This window comes from Aquila chrysaetos, chromosome 17 (assembly GCF_900496995.4).
Source record: "Aquila chrysaetos chrysaetos chromosome 17, bAquChr1.4, whole genome shotgun sequence".
Classification (NCBI taxonomy): domain Eukaryota; kingdom Metazoa; phylum Chordata; class Aves; order Accipitriformes; family Accipitridae; genus Aquila; species Aquila chrysaetos.
Window position 1 is genome coordinate 21,534,329 of NC_044020.1, and position 19,133 is coordinate 21,553,461.

General features: G+C 41.1%; 1 protein-coding gene across 4 annotated transcripts in view; it reads left to right on the top strand.

Annotated features, from left to right (window-relative positions):
• RIMKLB (ribosomal modification protein rimK like family member B) overlaps window positions 1–3,744 on the top strand; it is a 60,598-nt gene extending 56,854 nt beyond the window's left edge. For all 4 annotated transcript variants that reach the window (XR_003927194.2, XR_003927195.2, XR_003927196.2 and 1 more), the window contains 2 exons: window positions 3,230–3,298; window positions 3,553–3,744. The gene's annotated coding sequence lies outside the window, so the exon portion shown is untranslated. The remainder of the gene's footprint in view (window positions 1–3,229; window positions 3,299–3,552) is intronic.
• Window positions 3,745–19,133: the final 15,389 nt, after the last annotated feature.

The window sequence follows — 19,133 nt, forward strand, 5'->3', positions numbered from 1 at the left end:
TTCAGGCCACTAAATAGTCTCCAGTGTGCATTAGGTGCCACTTAGGACTATGGACACCTGGTGTGCTTTTCTCAGTAGCTTCTCACTTTTCATACAGCCTTTAAAAGTATTATGTGGACCACAGGCTGGAAATCCCAGAACTGAGTTACTGCAAAGTGAAAGGAGATCAAATGTGCAAAGTGAAAAATATTTTGGATGGAGATTTGAAGAGAGTTTTGTTAAATACAACGATGAGCAAAGTCTACATACGAGATGAAGCTCATGGAGAGTTTTTTTTAAATCCAGTCAGACTGGAGATGTGAAAGAGGGAAAGTGAATTCTGGTAGTAGAGGCAAAGGAGTCTGAAGCATATGTCAGTCTCTCAGCAGAGAGGGAGATGAGGCAGTAAAACAGCTTTTGCTTATCTTGAGCATTCCCAGAGTTTTGTTGCAAGGAGGAATCTCACCAGACTTTCTATACATAATACATGCTAGGCATGCTAGTCTTTGGGGACTGCATATCAGGGAGGAGAGCTGAAAGTCAGTATAGAGCTGTTGATATGGAAACTAGCACTTGCCTACTAGAATGGATGGTCATGTGGATTAAACTGAGTTTAGATGACAGTAATACTTGGGAGGAATGGTGGTCATCTGGCCCTGAACATGGGCTTATTTGCCCAGATACAGCTGTAACCTTTACTTCTCAGCATAGTAAGGGATAGAGGCATAGAAATGTATGTAAGCCTTTTTAATGAGCAAGGGGACCATTCTAGGTGACTTAGTCTCAACTGTTCAGGAAAGATTTTTTTGGGTGTAAAACAAGCATGAATTTAGAGTACTCTCCCAGATCCTCCATGTTTTCACATTTGGCTGTCAATACAAAAGGGTATTTTTTTTTTTTTTTTTTTCCTGCTAGATGTGACATAGCAAGCATCCTGTTCTCTGTAACTTCAATATGGTAGAGATTTGGAGAAGGCAGAATATTTTCCATTCTTACCATAGACTTCCACGGGCAGGCAAGGGGTGGTATGTATGCGAAAGGAGGAATGGGTAGGTTCCTCACGCTGACTGAAACCAGATTATGGATTAGGCTGATCTAAAAGTTAACATTTACATTGTATTGTACTCAGGCAAGGCATTTTCAAGGTATTTCTGCATCCCCCTTTTGTTCCATTTAGAAAGAGTACAAGTGTTACTAGAATATACAAAGTCTGCATAGTAATATGTCAGCGTGTTAAGCTCTGCCAAGTGTGTGTGGGGGAAGGGCTCATAAAAGATTTATGTGAATTTCTGTGTGTCTGCTAAGTCTGCTTTTTTATTTGGAGGCAATTTGCTATATGTAACTGCATATAGTACTCTGTCTTAGTGTAATAGGTTTTGTTTGTTTGGAAGGAAGGAAATGTGTTTGGGGAGTTAAATATGTCATTCTGTTGTCCATTTCTATAGGAAGCAGAACGGTTAATGGGAAGCGGTCGAAATGCATAGGAACTACATGACTAGGTATATCCAAAGTCTGGTGTCAGTTGAGTACTCATTGGTGTTGCTGGGCGGAAGGCTTTTTGGTCTATCTTCTAATAAGAGGAGACAAAGAAACATCCGAGAAAGGACTTTGAAAATGTTGTGTACATTGAATTACATCTTCTGTTGCCATTTCTTTTTGCTTTCAGCACTCTTTGATGTGCTTCTGTACACGTATCTTATTAAAAAAGTATTGGCTGCTGAAATGTCTCTAGTGTGTAGGGCTGAGGTCAGTCAAACGGGAATAGGCATGGAATGCTCTCTAATGAGAATGGTCAGCTGTGCTAATCTGGGCCTTGACCGCATGAGGACAGAGTGTTAAAGTCTAACATAGATTTTGCTGGTCTGTATATTTTTATTGCAGTATATGCAGTAGTAGCAGAAGTCTTTGTCAAATAGTATCCCGTGTAGCTGTCACTAGAAAGTGCAGTTGCTTTTGATCAACAGTGAAATTTTAAATTTCCCTTATGTAATGCTTTGCTTTTTCCCAAGTATAGGTCCTGTATTATGTTAATCTGTGGTTTAATGTAATATAATATATACAGTTTTCCAAATCAGGACTGAATTTTTGCCTTAGAAAAATTGCAATATAATTGAGGTATTTTAATACAGGAATGAAAAAGAAATGGAGTTTTATTAGAGGTAATTGGATTTTTTTTTTCAATAAAGTATTGTAATCAGAAAAAATGATTTATCACATTCATAAATTTTTAGGGATATATATTAATTTACAGAATTTATTGGGATGATCCCTCTTGTACAAAATAGCATTTGTTGTTAGAGAGGGAGGCAAAATCCGTATTATACTAGCCAGTAACCCAGTTGTTGCTACCTCTTTGACCAGTCAGGCATTTTTTCTATGCAGATTTCCTGTTTATGGTGGAAGCAGTGATACTACTGATCTTCCTTGATGCTTAGTTTATTTGTGTCGTAAAATACTTACATTTTGGGGAGAAAGTTGCTGGAGAGGTGACAACTGTACACAGTGTTACGTGGACTAAACAGGAAGGTGCAGTGAAGCAGAGAGAGAAGACTAAGCAATAGCTGTATACACAGGTATCCTTTCAACTCTGTCTTAGAATCATAGAACCATTTAGATTGGAAAAGACCTTCAAGGTCATCGAGTCCAACCATCATCCATGCCCACTAAACCATGTTCTTGAGTCTTATCAATGTAGTGGGAGGCCAGGAGTCAAGATGACTGTTTATACCATGATGAGGAATGGGAGTGTCACATTGGCTGTTTGTAGAACTGTAAATATTTCATAACTGGTGTTTACAAGAAGTGTGATTTGCCCAAGGGTGTGTGTACAGTTTCTCTTCCTCACTACTACTGTGCAAAGCACTGTCTGCTAGTATTTATTCTCTGGATTCTGTGTGTTCAGTGGCATTGTGTATTAAGCCTGAAACTTGTATAGTATTTTGTTAGTTTCAGGAGGAAACTTGGTATGCTTGTGTGTATATTTTCCCATCCATCTAACAAACACAAGGCCAAGAGAAACAACACAAATGTTATGGTTACTCTCCCCACCCATCTTTACAACTGTGTATGGGAGGAGTAGCACAAATGTAATGTGATGTAGGAATGCTTGTCCATGCCCGAATGGAAGTGTTTGTTTACCGCATAGCAAATACTGAAGCTTTGTCAGTGAGAGAACTAGGCAGAAAGAGGCTGCAGTTTGACTTTGCTAAACTTTTACACAATTTTTCCTCCACATGAAATATTTCCACAGGAATGTAATGCTTGTGAAAGATGCTGGATCAACAGTTGCAGAGATTGAACTCCTCTACCCACAGGAAAGGTAACAGGAACTAGATTTTACCTTTAGAACACAGCCTTCACTGCACCGCACTCCTTGACCTGGAAAGGCCTTTTCCAAGGTCAGAAGAGGAGTTTGGTACCCATGGCTCAGTCCTTGGTGCATCTGTAATGCAGCTATCAAGGAAGCCAGATAGATGCCAGTTACAGAGATCTTTTTTTATGATGTCTGCTTGAATTTCTGATATTAATATTCTGGCTAAAAAGACTAACTTCTTCAATGGTTTGTTTCTCTAGGTTTTTCTACACCAGCAGGAGGTCTTCTGTCTTACGGGGACACATCTCTTGATATGCCCCCTTCACAATGAAAGGAAGAAAGGATGGACCAGCAGCATTGTGGAATGGGGTGATGTCCACACTTGGGGTTAACAGTCGTAATGAACACTGTCCTACTAACGTGGAGAACTGAATAAAAGAGTTGAATTCTGATTCAAGAGAGTGTGAGGTTCTTTTTGGTATATTCTGCACCAGCTCCCCTTTCTTGAGGTGCTGGTTAACTTCAGAAATCTGTTGATCTTGCAGCTTTGATACAGCTAAGCCAGAAGGTAAAACCTGTTGGATATTCTTCATCATATTAGCCTTTTTTTTCCCTCCAGTAATTTCATTCCTAATAGTTTTAGAATGTTGTGTATTTATATGAATAATCTTCCTGAATGCCTTGGAAACCTCAGTATCAGGCCTTTGGTTTTATCAGTCATGTTACGAGTTCACCTAAGTCACTGAGAATACGAGTGTCTTGAGTTTTGAAAGGAAAATCATACTATACTGATCATGCTATACTGATAGCTTTCGTGACTACTAAAGAGAAACAGAACTGCAACTTTGTTAACCTATCGGAGATTCTTTAACTATTAGATAATGTGCCTTTGGATTTTGAGGCCACAGTGGCAGGGCTTGTTATAGACATGGTCATGTAAATTCTTACCGTATATTGTTTCTGAAGAGAGCTAATCTTTAAGACCATAGGTTATAGATCTTGCACATACCTCTTTTGGTTTGTTGTTAGTGAAGCACTGTAAAGAGTTAGACATATACTGATGGTATTTCTATAATGTCCCTACTTGAAATTTGTATTACAAAAGTGAAGCAAAAAAAGGAAGCAAGATACTGGGTTGGTACGTTATCGGTAAACACCTCTTATTCTTGACAAGGTAAAATGCTCAGTTTCTTTGTAATCTTCTCCTTCTGTCCTTGGGATCTTGGCTAAATCTTTCAGGGAGCTGTGATGTTACATTATAAAGCTTGACCAAATTAATTTTTAAAACAAAGAATTGGTGAAATTGGAAAACAGGAGTCAAATATAAAACCTTTAGCTAATTGGTAATTGCAAGAGGGAGTGTAAGGAAATAAAAGAGTGGTATCCCCTTGGACTTCAAATCTTGAACATATTTTTAAGTTAGATTGCATGACACAAGGCTGAAAGCTAGCACAGTTTGGGTAAAATTAGTATAATATACTTTGTGCAGAAAGTGCCCTTAGATTAGAAGATGAATGAAGGAATTGGTGTCAAGGTGCTCTTTAGGCCAAGAGTTTAGCAAGAGCGAGGCAATTGTTTTAGTTTTATAAGCACTTACATGACTGTCATCTACACGATGACTGAACCACCAATGTATTGTAGCAATGAGAAAGACAAACAATTCAATGTTCAGATGTTTCTGGAGAGGTATTCCGGTCAAAGAGGGAGAGATGCTATTGTGCAAGGTCGAGCTGAGACATCACCTCTAAAGCTGTGAACAGTTTTGATGGCTCAGATTTGAAATGGAATTCCTCCCACTGAGGCATGCCTTCTAGGATAATAATCCATTCTCTAATACTATAACAAACAGTACGGGAATTTGTTTTCTGAAACCTGTTGAAGAGTGAGGGCTGCTGCTGAAGAAGATTCCATGTGGTGGTATGGATATTTTCATTCCTGTTTTCTGTATGCTTGTTATTTATGTGTTGGTGAAAACTAGGAGTGTGATTGGTACCTGGTACTCTGTCTACAGCTGTGCCTTTCCTCCAGTAGCTGCAGTTGGTGGCTGGTTGTTCTGCAAATCTGTATGTCAAACCATGCCTCTGGTAGCACTGATACCTCTGTAAGCAGGTAAAATGGCTGCCTCTGCAGACTTGTGGCCATTTTATCTCTTGTGATTCAGTACTTAGGAGTATGCTGATGCATATGCTAATGCTTCCGTAAGTGCATTTCTGTCATTTTCCTTAATATTTAATGTTATAAAAGTAGAACAGCTGAGAACCTTCTAAATTACTTCCTAGTTTCGTATATCCTGTCTTGCTAAGCTAGTTCCAGGCCTCTATCTGTATTTCAGTTCTCTTTTATTTTTTTTGCAGATGTTCAGCAATGTTCTTCCTGTTCTGCTGCCTAAAGCTCACAGATTTGCTCCTCCTGCCTTCATAGTCCAGAATGCCTTTTTTTTTTTCTTTTTTTTTTTCTCCTTTCTAACAGATGCTCCTGCCTGCTTGTCATAGGGAAAGACCTGCTGTTGTTTCTTCTTTTAACCACTGGCTCAGCTTGTTCTTGTCCTTGTCCCAGGCACACACATAGTAGCTTGAGAGTATTTCTTACTCAGCGTCTGTTATAGATGACCATTCTTTGATGTTTGTGTGAATTACTCTAAAAGTGTGTTTTCCTTTTTTTAGGGGGGGAAAGACAGGTTTTGCTACTACACATTTTCTTTTGGTATTTCACAGCCCAAAATGCATTAGAAGTTAAACAGAAATTAAAAGAAGTTAATGAAAACAGAGATGTCTAGTTTCACTGTAATGTCTTGGTGAATGAGAGTCAGCAAATTGCAATACTGAGACGATCAATACGTCCCTGGCTGTTGCACTCATTTAGTTGTCTTTGATAAGAGGGATTGGTCTCCTTGCAATCTCTCTCTTTATGTACCTCATTTAAAAGCTCCAATTTAAGAGCTGTCTTTAAGAACGTGTAAGTAACATGTTAAGTTTTGCTTTCCGTTGTCTTTCTTTTTTCCTTTGAATTTGTCCTTTGAATATGAATACTGGGTATCAATAATTAAATAGTAATTGGATATTCGTAATACAGTATTTTGATATTATTATTTGTACAGTACAGTGAAAACAGAGTAATAATAAGTCTGTAGTGACAATACTGAACCTGTGCTGTGATGGTTAGAGAAAGCTGGTATAAACAGTTCTGTTTGCACTTCTGCATTTCCTCTTTATTGGAATTGTGCTTTTGTGCTGGCTACAGAAATGGAATACTTGTAAAACTCTGGTTTGCTTAGTATAGTGAGATCTTGGGGTGGAGTATATTTGTATTGAGGCCAAACTGGGAGAGAGGTTGTAATTTTGTTTAGTATAAGATCTGGAAAACCTCTGTAACTTGGCTGGCCTGCATTCCCAGTTGTGCATGATGTAAGCAGACAGCTGTGTTTTGACCACTGTCTTTTTTATTTTTCTGGGTCAGTTTCCTTATTTTTTGCCTTATCAACTTGGTTGCTTCTCCAACATGCTCTTTCCCTGTCCGAACAACTTGGTTTATCACTGTACATTTACCTCTAGGTGGTCTAAAAAATCTAGGTATCAGCTTGGAACTAGACATCACATCATCTTCTCTGTGACTATCTCATCCCATGCTGTCATAACTTCAACATTTTTCCAGACATGCTACTTTGGAGGGCTTCCTCTGCTGAGATGGTAATGTTGTTGAGAAGGGAGAACATGCAATGCGATGACAAAGTTGTCTCAGAAGCCTCAAGGGTGGAATCCATGGGAGAGAGGCTGCTGCTCTGTGCTTCTTTCCCCCCATACCATAACATAGCTGTTGGTGTACAGGCTAGTAAGCAAAGCATAAGCTAATAAGCTAAGCCGTACACTGTTTATTGGCTTATGCACTTTATCTTGGACATTGGCATGCTTCGGTGGTTGTGATAAACCACTTCTCCCTGCCAGTTGGCAGGATCAGTGGTTACTGTGTCAGTACTGCTGTGCTCTTTCTTGCTTTGCAAATGCCTGGTACCGAGATTCAGGCGAGTTCTTTGGTCTCCTGCATGTTTGCCCTGATCTGCTGTGGATCTACTATCCTAGTTTATGGAAGGGAGATGAGTAAGTAATACTGGGCTCCAAAATCGTGTGAAGCACACTAGGAAGAATTTCTGTCAGAGGTGGATTTAACAACTGCTCCATAATTTTCTTCAGCTTTTTCATTTAAAAATTCTTTATATTTTTGTGACAGTGCTTCTGAAGATTTCTAATGAAGGAAAAAATCCTCCTGCTAGTTCTGCCCATCTTTTCCTTCCTAGAGAGAGCATACAGCAGCTGTCAGAGCTGTCCGTAGTATTACTTGCTGCTTCTTCCCTACAGGCTTTCAGATCCAGGACAAGGAGATCCAGAAGAATATAGTGATGAGCTTCCAAGAGAATGGGGTGTTGCTTTCCAGCATCCCCGATACCCAGCCATGTTCAGCTGCTTAGTGACGGCAGTGCTTGCCTCTGTAAGAATGTGAAGCTGAGACAAGAGGAAGCAGGGAAGGAAGAGGCAGAATCCCTTCCAGCTGTGACAGGTCACTAATGGACCAGAGGTCACATCTGTGCTGGGGGAGAGGCAGGGTGGAGAGCTTGGGCTTTTGGAGAAATAAAGGAGCAACCTCCACAGTTTTGTAGTCCCTTCTTTCCAGCATTGCGGCCAGTGCTGTGTTATAGGGAAGAATATCTCCTTAGTCTTCCCCGTAACATCACAACGCGCAGCTTTCTGTGGTCCTGTTTGCAAGGTAAGACTCAGAGGGAAGAACAACTCTACAAAATCACTCAACAGCATTCTCTGCAGCCTGAATCCTTTCATGGCTTGCACTGGTGAACTTAGGTCTTAGCCCCATCTTAATAATAGCTCACATACTTTGTAAACAGCTGAATTTGTGAGTGGGGAATGGAAATGAAAAATTGCAGCCCAGTTATGAGGCTTCACTCTGGAACAAGCAAACCCTGAAATGGGAGAAGAGGCCCGGTAGAGGGAAGGAAAGAAAGAGTATTTTCAGTATCTTAAGTTTCCAGATTTTGTTAGGTGGATGTGTGTAACTTTCTGTTATAACACCCCTCGTTCTGATTTCATCAGCTGTCACGTTAAGTCAGTTTGCTTGGATGGGAGATGTTAAAGGAATACGGCCTTGGTTAGATGCAGCTGACTCTGCTTGGCGCAGTGATGACATAGTAGCAGAAGGATAAGAAGGGGTCCTAAGGATGCTTTCTTCTCTAAACTCCATTCCTCCCGTTGCTCTGCTGAGATACCATTTTGCAGTGTGATTTGATAGGTGGCTTTTTTGCTTTAATTTCAAAGGTCAACAGTTCCTAACTGTTGCAGGTTCCTTTTTTGCAACTGAGCTAAGGTCTTGTGGCCATTCTTACAAGGCTGGCCATTAGTTTCAAAAGTGTGTGTCAGTCACCTTGCCTAAAAGGTTGGGGAGGGGAGCACTGAATTATATATTTCTCCTCAGTTTTAATGGGTTGTGGTTAATGTCCCTTTGTGCAAGACTGTTTTGTGTCATCACTGGTATGGAGCTCCTGCTGTTTTTTACACCAGCTGAGTTAGCTGTGTTTCCTTGGAAGTTTAGTTATTGAGATGAAAGCGGCATTGAATGTGTGTTACTCTAGACTGTACAAAAAGATGAACCTACTCTGGAAGGCATACAGTCAAAGCAGATGGCAAGGTGGAAGGACACAGGGAAATAGCATGTCAGTAATTAGTAGTTGTAATGCATCTGTGATGCAGTGACAGCTACCCATTCTGCTGCAGGTGCTGTTGGATGGAAAGAGATGAAAAACTACCAAGATTCTGTGTGTTGGCTGCCTACTACGCTTTGCATGAATCCTTTTTTCACCCTCATATATGGAATTACTGCCAAGAGTCATACCATGTTTGCAGGTAGAAACTATAGACGTCTGTTCTTGAGCAGCTAATGTATTTCCTAGCCTGCATACTGACGGGAAGGGTAGTGGTGACCCACCTTCCCAGGCTCGGTTGCCACAGTTTTCTTTGTCACATAGGGAGCTCCCAGTGAGCTGCATGCAGCTAAAGATGCCAGCGACAAAAGAGAGGATGCGGTTGCAGGAATCTAACGTGAAGGACACTGTGCAGACCCACTTCTGATGACCAAAACTCACAAAGTCACATCAGGTCTCCGCATGCGGTGGTACCGAGCTCTTCCACGTGGTGCGGGCAGGAGTACAGTAAGAGTCGGGGGAATGCATTTGTGATGCTATGTGGGAAATGATTCAAAGTGCTTGATTTTGTCAGTGCCTCCTGGCTTTAGAGAAAAAAGAAGGTGCCTGAAACTTGTAAGATGAGGCTGTAGCTGACTTTGAACATGGGGGAGGGAAAAGAAGGAATGTGTTCTTAAGGCAGCCAAATCCTGCAAAAATTACTTGTCGTAGCCATCAACTTTTAATTAAATTTCCATCTCTTTCCATTAGCCCAAATGACTGGTGTTTAATATCACTGCATTCAGTGTCCCTTGGAGCGGAGCACACTGCGGTGCATTGTTTTGTTTGTGTAGAGTTGGCAAGCAGGTCATAGTGTGTGTGTTTGCTTTGGTTGCCTGGAGGAGTTCAGCATCTTTTTAATTACATGTTTTCATAAGTGTCCTTTAACCGATGTAACCCTTAGGAGCTAGAACAGCGAGTATGAGAAGCAGGCTGGTTTGGAGGGATTTGGAAGGAGATGTTGTGAGCCCAGAGTGGTTGAAGGGCTTTCAGAGAGGTGAAATTCATGCTTGTATGCAGTTTCACTCTACAATTCCTACCTTCCCCATTAGTTTTGGAAGCCCTCCCAGTGTTTTGGATACATGCTATCTGAACACACCTCCTTAAGGTAGCAATACTCCCCTGTCACTGAACTTCTGATAAAACCTAGCCTAATACTGCACTTCTCTTTTGCACAGAAAGGGTGTGGGTCTTCAGCATTTGGGACAGACACATTGAACCGGTGTGTGAGAAGTGCTCTTAGAGCTTGCCTATCACGCCTATTCATTCTCTTTCTTTTTTCCAGAAGTGGTTTTGTCACAAGTACCTAGTGCCTCAATGACTGGTGTTTTAATGACATCTTCCAAGGTGAGAGATGTGAATTCCAACATCCAGGAGTCGCTTCTAACTGCTGGATTTGGATCGTGTTTTGCCAAGTGCATTTTGGATCCATTAACTTCATGGAGAGTAGGTAACGCTTACAACCTTGAAAAAAATCAAGCCCAAGATGTCAGAGTCATATATGAACAGATACAACTCAAAGTAGAGATCGCTTTTATTTATTTCTGTCAGCGTACATAATAAATACAAGATATATCCTACCACATCTCAATGGGTCTTATTTATCCCTGGGTAAACCAGTTAGTTTCAATGGATGTGATGGGTAAAAAATGTCTCCAAGAGGCTGAGTGAGTTTTCTTGAGGTTGTGTTTCCCTCTGCTGGCACGTAGTTAATACTGCTGACTTCTTCTTCTCAAAATCAAGCTTCCGAAGCTACTGCTTCCTTGTAATCCCAAGAAACATTTCAACCCTTCTTCAGTGACCAAATGTAGCATATTAATAAAAATAAAATTAAGAAAGAAACAGCAACAGTGTTAAAGAGTGACCCAATCTAGATGTAAAGTTGGCTCTGCTTTGAGCAAAATTTTGGACTAGAATGACTTACCAATTTTTCTTGGTGTGATACGCATGCTACCTTTGGGGGGGCGGGGGGGGGAGGAGTTAGACTGAAGAGGCAAAATGACAATTTTCAGAGTCTCGTATTTTTATTCATCTAGGGTAATTAGTAGTACTTTGGTAATCCTCAAACTAATATTTTTGAAAATTCATATTGTTGTCTGCCATGATTAGCTACTCTAACTCACATGGAAATTTATATAATTCATCTGAACATTTGTTGCACTGCATGTTAAGGTTAAAAAAAATCATTACAAGTAGCACTGGTTTTAAATCCCTTTTACCAGTTTCCATTTGTAAAACTGCTATGGATTAAAAAAAGAAAAGATTGAAACTAAGGCCTTGGGTCATCTAGAAACCGAGGTGTGTAGATTTGCAAGTGAGTAATAGTACTGATTTCCTGAAACTCAAATGCAGTTTATGCATATGTGTGTATGTTTACATGAGTAGAAGCTAAAACTGTACTTCAGATCTTCCTTACAAGTAGCAATAGTTAATAACCACGATGCCCCCATATAAAATGGTTAGATTGTATAGTCTGGATAGGCCGCATAAAATCTTTTCAAGTTGCTCATAAGGAGTTTTAAAATGTATTTTTCCCTACCTTGTTTTTATTATTTAATTTTCATGCTTGTGGTAGCAATATTTCTTAGAGCTGCTTTGCTACACAAATTTAAAAGCTGTTGCTTTTCTTCACATGATTGTACTGTACTCAGAAGAGGAAATCTGTAGCTGCAAAAATCCGTACAAAGCTCTTTCAAAAGTTTTGTGGAATACCATAGCAGTTTTAAGTACAGTCCAGGTTTAAGCCCTTACATCTTCCATGCTAGAAGATGTATTCAATGTGTGTGTACGACTTAGATGATGTTGTAGAGTCTAGATCTAGCAGAGGCTCTGCAAGAGTCATACCTAATACCTGAGATGTTCAAGGGGTTGAAGTTGAGGGGACAAAAGCTGATGCTTGCCACCTAAAGTTCTGTTATGAACAGAACGTGCTGTGATGAGCACCTTGGTATCTGTCTTAATAACAGGACTAGAGTATAAGATTTGCAGACAGTCCCTTGTGTGGCCCAGCAACACTAAACTCAGCACCAAGTGTGGTAGCCATGGCCTCTCATTCCAAAATTGCCTGATGGTGGAGGAAGAAGAAATGGTGTTACTCCCTTTCAAGGTGCTGAGAAACTTCGTTTCTATTTCTTACTCTTACAGTGCCTGTATCATCAAGGTGTATAGGCAAGTGGGATGGGGAAGACTTGTGAAAGTCTTTCTGTTGAATCTACAACTGCATAGAGAGAAGAAATGTAAGACTTGGAGCCAAAGGAGGAGGAAGTAAGAGGAGTTCTGACTCTGTATGCTAGGATGAGGATACTTTCTTGGTGTGAGTGGTGAAGGCCTGAATTTTTCTGAAGTCCTCTTAGGATGTCCTCCTTAATAGGTTAGAGAGTCAAGCTCTCTTTGACACTTACTAATTGATCCATGGAGATTGGCTCTTTGGGTTGATTGCTCGTGGGAGATTGCTTTTGCCTTTTCCATCAGAGGGTGTTCTCCGAGTCGTCTAATGTTAGACAAGATAACAGCCAAAACAGCCATAGAAGGTATTCTGAATTAAGAAGAGGAGGTGGTATACAAAGTGGTACATACTCTTTGGATGAACCAGGTCCTTGAATGAGCAATCTCTCTATCATTTTGCTTGTCATTTGCACTCTATAGAGAGAAGAGACTGTAGCGGCAGTCCCTTCAAGACCTTGGGGTCTTGGGTTTCAGAATCATAAGGACCCTTCCTTCTCCTTCAGCCATCCTAAAGATTTCGGATAATAGGACTTGCAAGCTGATCCAGGTTCATCAGAAATGAAAACAGCAGTCCTTTGGGGTATCTAGCAGCTTGCATATTTGTGACAGTTTGCTTGGTCATACTTCAGACACTTTTAGATGTCAGTGAAGTCAGAATATTAACAGTGCCAGTCTGCTGATAAGAGTCTGGAAATCTTTCTTATCCTTTCTGTAGTGGAAAGTACAGAAAAATGTTTACCTACAAAGAGCACTAGAGCCTACTAATCCTCCAGTCACATCATTTTCTGATACATGGAGTATGATCAAAAACAAATTTCAGACTTCACATAAGTGTTTGAGGACTGAAAGCTGTTATGGCTGTTGTGTGAATTTTTCATTGGATTTGGAAAAGAAACATTTTGTGTCAGAGCCTGGACTATCTTAACAGCCTTAAGCAAGCAAGAGGAATGAAACCATTTATGTTAGGGAGCTAATGTGTCTTGAGAACTGAATATCATAAGCCAAGTAAATTCACAGGCTAAGCATTTCTGTAGGGAGGGCAAGCAGTTGGCAGACCATCTGAGCAAGAGAGCCTGTGTTTCCCACAAATTATCTCTGCAGGTATATTTTGATCATCAGCTTAAGGTTATCTAAGACCACCCCCTCTTGAAAAGGTTGATTCTATTAAATTCAGCAATAGTTCAGCCTGAGATGAATTCAAGATGGTTTTCAAAGCGGATCCTAAAGCTACCTATAGTATTCCATAGATATTTATCCCTGAGGTGGACCTCCTTGTGACCAAAGACAATGCAGATTGTCTTCCTTTTGTTCTCAGGAACAGAGTAGCTCAATATTGGTAGCAAATACTTAAGAGGTTTCCTTAGCTGATACACACCATCTCTCAGAATTCATGGAGTTCAGGGAAAGAGTAGACAAGACAGTGCTCAGATAATGGTACTAATTTCAGCTTAACCCTGGTAGCTCTGGTTTTTATATTCTCTGTCCACACAATCACCAGAAGTCACTACTACCATCCCAAATGATGGTATGTTGTAGAATTTAGAATGACTGTTCCATCAAGGTGGATGTTCTTCAGCTCATGGTGTGGAGCATATCTGAATGACATCTATGGGAACAGGATGTTTTACAGATACCTAGAGAATGCTACTGCAAAGCTTTTCTGTGCCAGAACTTAATGCTGTTAAGTGGAAATATTTTTCAAAGCTGAAAAGAAAGCGTCTTAGACAATCTTCACTTTCAGTTACTCTGGAGTGTTTGTCGTTAGAAGCTATTTTACAATAGGAGAAAGGTACATTTGACAGCAGTATCTGCCTGCCACTTACCAGTACAACATGAATCCAGTTTCTCAGACCAAACCTTTATTGTCTAGCCAGGAAGATTTCATCACTGTAGGACTTCAGGTCTTTCAACACTTGACAAAACCATTGTTTGAATACTATTTTCTTCTTCAGTCTATTATTCATCAATGAAGGTGACTTTTTAGTGACTATTATTTCAGCTTACAAAGGCAAGCTATATGTCAGTCTTTCCAGTCAAAGTACTCCATTCAGAGCCATGAAACATCACCCCACATTTATCTAAAAAAAATGGTGCTAGCCTTTCATGATGATCAAGACTTAGGAAGGCATTTGCTTTTAAGGTGTGAGGTTTTTTTTTTTGGTTTTTTTTTTTCGAGGAGCCTAATTATCCTGAAATGAAGCAAAACTGTCCCATCAATATAAATAGATATTCTAAGCCCGAAGACGCAAACAGAATGAGATCCCTAGCAGGTTCCTTGACTATACCTTCTTTTGACAGCACAGAAAATTTGGACCAGAGGCTAACAAAATGGATTGCACATCCAGTTGGAATGGCCCATGCTATCTACAAGCTGAATCTTCCACAGTGTGGTCCCCAGAGTAGTTTAAAGATCTGCGGCAAACTTTTACCAACTAGTTGTAGGGAGGTTGGTATTCAGATGAACTCACAATTCGGTCTACTGGCAAGACCAGGCCGTTCAGCTCATTACCTTAAGTGGGATCTACAGAAAAAAGGTTGTTGTTGACTTCTACGACTCATCGATCTCTTACTAGTTTTCAGCAAGTGAAAATCCCATGACCTATTTCCTTGTCCTCAGCCTGTTATTTTAGTATTAAGATTCTCAAGAAATAAGAAATTAAGTGAAGATAGAAGGGGTTATTCTTCTCCTTATTGCTTGGGAGTGGAACACAAGAGTGTGCTGGGTACATATGTTACCCTTGATGCAGACAGCTGCAGAAATCTTTCCAAGCTGCTGTGTGTGAGACTCTTGTGCATCTGCAGATGCTCAAGAAGTCGTAGGTGAACATTCAGGCAATTCCTCTTAGAGCGATCATTTTCCTGTTCCCGCTGGTTTCTGGGCTGAAAGCTCTCCCATAACCTACCTTGTTCCTTACCTTTGAATGGTTTTCCCTTTCTTGGCTTCTGGGTATATCTAAACTTCCCAATAATTTCTTTCCCTGCTTTCCCTTCGGTTCTTACCGAGTTCTGTGGCCTAGTCTGGCCATTCACAATCCCTGCTTGCAGGCTGTCCTCCAGTAACCCCCTTTGAGTGCCTCAGCGTGGTGCTTTTGACACTTCTGCAGCTGAGTATGACATTTGCCTTTCACGTACTGTCTGCGTGGTAATGCAGAGAAGTAAGTGAGCATTCAGACCAGACAAGGCCAACACTTTGCTCAGCGCAGGCATTTGCTTATTGCTGTTGAAGCTACATCTGTCCTCACTTTTGGAGCACTAAAGAGGAATTTGTGAAGTTGCTCTACGGCAGTGGTACACATAGTGGGTTAGTCAGCACTAGCAGAGGGGCTTCAGCAAGCTGTTGAGCTCTAGCATGTTCTGACTGAGCCTGTGCTTGTTTCCAGGCTGCAGTTCCAGTGTGAGTGAGTTACAAGGAAGAATCACCAGAAAATCTTGATGTTAAAATTCAACATTACAGTCTCCTGTCTTCATCCTTGGGCAAGCGTGCACATTTTGGCAGAAGCTTTCAAAAAATTTGGTGCGAGGAAGATGCATGCCCTGGGAAATGTCACCCAGGACTGCTAACTGCAACTGAAAACAGCTTCTTACAGTGAGGAGAACTAGCTTTAATAAAATGTGCTACAGTTTTGCTTAGAGTTACCTGAATTCACGAGTCAGTTCTGGCCCCAATGTCCTATCTAAGGAACAGGTTTTGCATGGTGTGCATGTGTGCAAACACACCCTATGGTTAGCACACGTGTGGACTGAACCCCAAGTTTGCTCAGAAGCAGAAATTGCAGCCACGATTATTGGATCTCACTAGGTAATCCCTTCTGAACCAGTAACTGCTCAGCCCTTGTATAAAGAGGGCATGTTTGCCTGTAGGGCACAACTTTATTAGTCACATTCCTTCACTCCAGAAAGCAGATGTTTCTTAGGGAGCAAACTGCCCAGTGGTTCCTGGTTATCCACATTTGAGAATTTGAGTGAAGCCACCTCTGGGCAGAAGTCCCGAGTGCCAGGTATTTTGCTTAGGCTGTAGACAAGGAGAAAGAGGATTATGAAAGCCCAGTAAGAATTCTGTAGTAAAACACTCCCTTTCCATTGTCTGATGTGGTTCCCTGACTTCAAAAACATCTTTGTTCTTCTTAATTGATTCAGCATCTCAACCCATCATTTGTCTGCAGCTGGTCTCATTTTGCTTTGAGGCAGAAAAGTGCTTTGCCTTCAGATTTTTCTGTCTTCCAAATCTGTTGTCTGCAGTATCTGAGTATGCCTTTGTAGTTACTGAGTCCTAACAAAAATGAGACTGTAAATTTATCAATAGGTAGTTTCAGGCAGAGTCTTGCATGAAAAGCAGTGAACTTGGATTCTCTGAATTAAGGAAAACTACTCAAAAAATTATCTGTCCTTAGGAGCATTCAGCTTTTGGACATCACGAGTGTTGACAATGATGCCAGTTACAGATATCATGACAGTAACAGTACTCTATGTCTTTTACCTATAGCTGGTGGCAGGTATGTGTACACGAATGCTCTCTGAGAAGGGGCTGTGTGTCGTTTTTCCTCCCCTTTAGGGGTGTCTTAGTTTGTGGAGACTAGGTGTTAAACATAAGTAGTCAGTTCTTAGGTGTCAAACATTTTCTGCTCTCTCCTGTGGCCATTGCAGTGGGTGTGAGCAGAGTTTCAGAGCAAAGACCACCTGGAGATGCTGGGGACTGAACATGCAAGACAAGGAGTCTTTTATTGGGCCACATATCCCTGCACGTACTGGGAAATTGGCACCAAGGTCCTAGAGTTTATTTGCAGGAGTTCTGGAATCTTGCTTTTAAAAATGAGGTAAGTCCTCTGGGTTGGTTCTTGGAATCCCGGTTTGTCAGAAACTTTATTCCACCTTTTGCCTGTCAGGTTTGTCTACTGGCTTGAGAGTGTTGATACTCAAAATTCAAACGATGTCAAACAGTGTGCTGTGTCTTGTATTTCCTTACAGCTTCCTATAAGCCAGAGGGTGCGAAGACAATCTTCAACTCATCGCTGCTGCTTTGGGAGGACTTGGCTTTTTGAAGTCTGTAACCGAAGCCAAGACTTCCCCAGCTGACCTGTTAACATGGGAAGCAGGTTGCAGGAGCAACGTCCGATGTTAGTCTGGCAATGTGCAGCACTGGAAGGATGTAACAGGGATGTGGGGGGAAGAGGGCTGCTACCTTAGAGAGGGCATTAATGAACCTTTCCTTGCATATCTCTAGAGTTAATTGCAATATTCCTCTAGGCCGTGTATGGAAAAATGCTTCCCTCTGGCTGCTCTGGGAGATTAAGAACACCTCAGGCTCTAACTTAGGCATCCTCTGGAGACAGTAAATTCTGCTTAATCAGAGTGATGCTCTGTTGAAAGCCAGACTTGCCTGTTATGTATATGCATTCACCTAAGCAGACTTAACATCATCTTTGCTGATAACTTTGTCTGTCTCAGTACAGCTCTAGGGAGAGGTGAGAATACGTGCCGTGTGGCGAAGGCAGCTGTGATCATGACCTGCTTGAAACCTCAGTATTGCTTTTTGGTGGTGTAGCTCTAGTCTATACATGTTTTTGCATGGATCTTTGGGAAAAGTGTGGCAAACCAGGAACGTGTATGGACTCTGAGGGGTTTGAAATTGATCTTGCACCATTCTGCTTGCATTCTGCTAAGGAGATCTGAAGTGGAGGCAGAGGAGAAGGTAGGAAATACAGAAAAGGCTAAGGGTAAAACAGATCAGAGAATGAGAAAATGAGGGTCAGGGAAAAAGATGTGCAAAGAGCAGAGTATATAGGTTACACTGTAAGTGAAACATCCTGTTTAATTGCTCTAGGTGTGTGGGCTTGGGGGTCTGTCTGTCATGAAACACATGAATTTCTCTGAACAGAACACGCTTTGTTTTCCCCCCGTAAGTGTGTGAGAGATTAAATTGACTCAAATGTCTTTAAAAAGCTTCAGGCTAGGGTCTACTTCTGAAAGAATGAAGTGGCCTTTTCTTAATGTCTTATTCTTTTATTGTACTTTCCAGTATTGCGAAGAAGTCTTAATGTTAAATAGGATTTCTTGATATTCAGCCTGAATTTGGCATCATCCCTCAGCTTCACCTACCCTACCTATCCAGCTTCACTCTAAACGTTTTTCTGCTGCCTTGATCTTAATGACTTTCATATAGTTTCTAGGTTGTGATTCTGCTTCCCGTTCTTGAAATTCATGCTCTTTTTGTGAAGGTAAAATCACGTCAAGGCAAATAAAAGCTAAGTGTATTGTAAATAGGCATAATCTTTATCTTCCCCTCTCTGGCCTTTCTGACTGCCTTTTATCTGTGTTCCTTACTGTCCTGCCTCACCTCAAGCTGGGAATCCTCAAGCAGATCTGCCAGAGCAGGTTGCATTAAAATAAATTGGTGTGGAATGCAGCTTCATAGCAGCTCTAACATCCTAGGAGCCTGAATCCTGTGTCCGTGTATGCCAGTTGAAACAAAGGAGATCATTTAAGCTGGACAGACATTCCAGGTATTTTACAGCAGAGCCAAGGATGTCGGGAGACATGCTGGGGGAGTAGGATGGAACAGTGTGCCAGTGAAGAGCCATTTCACAACCATTTCCAGAGCATCAGTTTGTGTTTGGCTGAGAGGATCAGGTGGGAGTAGTTGGTAAGTGAAGAGAAGGTCTCATATAGCTGTTTGCAAGTTTTTTGGTTTTTTGGGTTTTTGTTGTTGTTGTTGTTGTTGTTTGTTTTTTGAACAACAAAAGGTTTTGTCTTCCTGCAAGCTTTCCAGCAGAGCAGCTAAGGGCCTCTTCTGACAGAAATTCAGAGGTAACAGCAGGGCCCCTTCCCTTTGAGAGATGGGGTACTTGGTGCCTGTCCCTCTTACCCCGTGCTGGC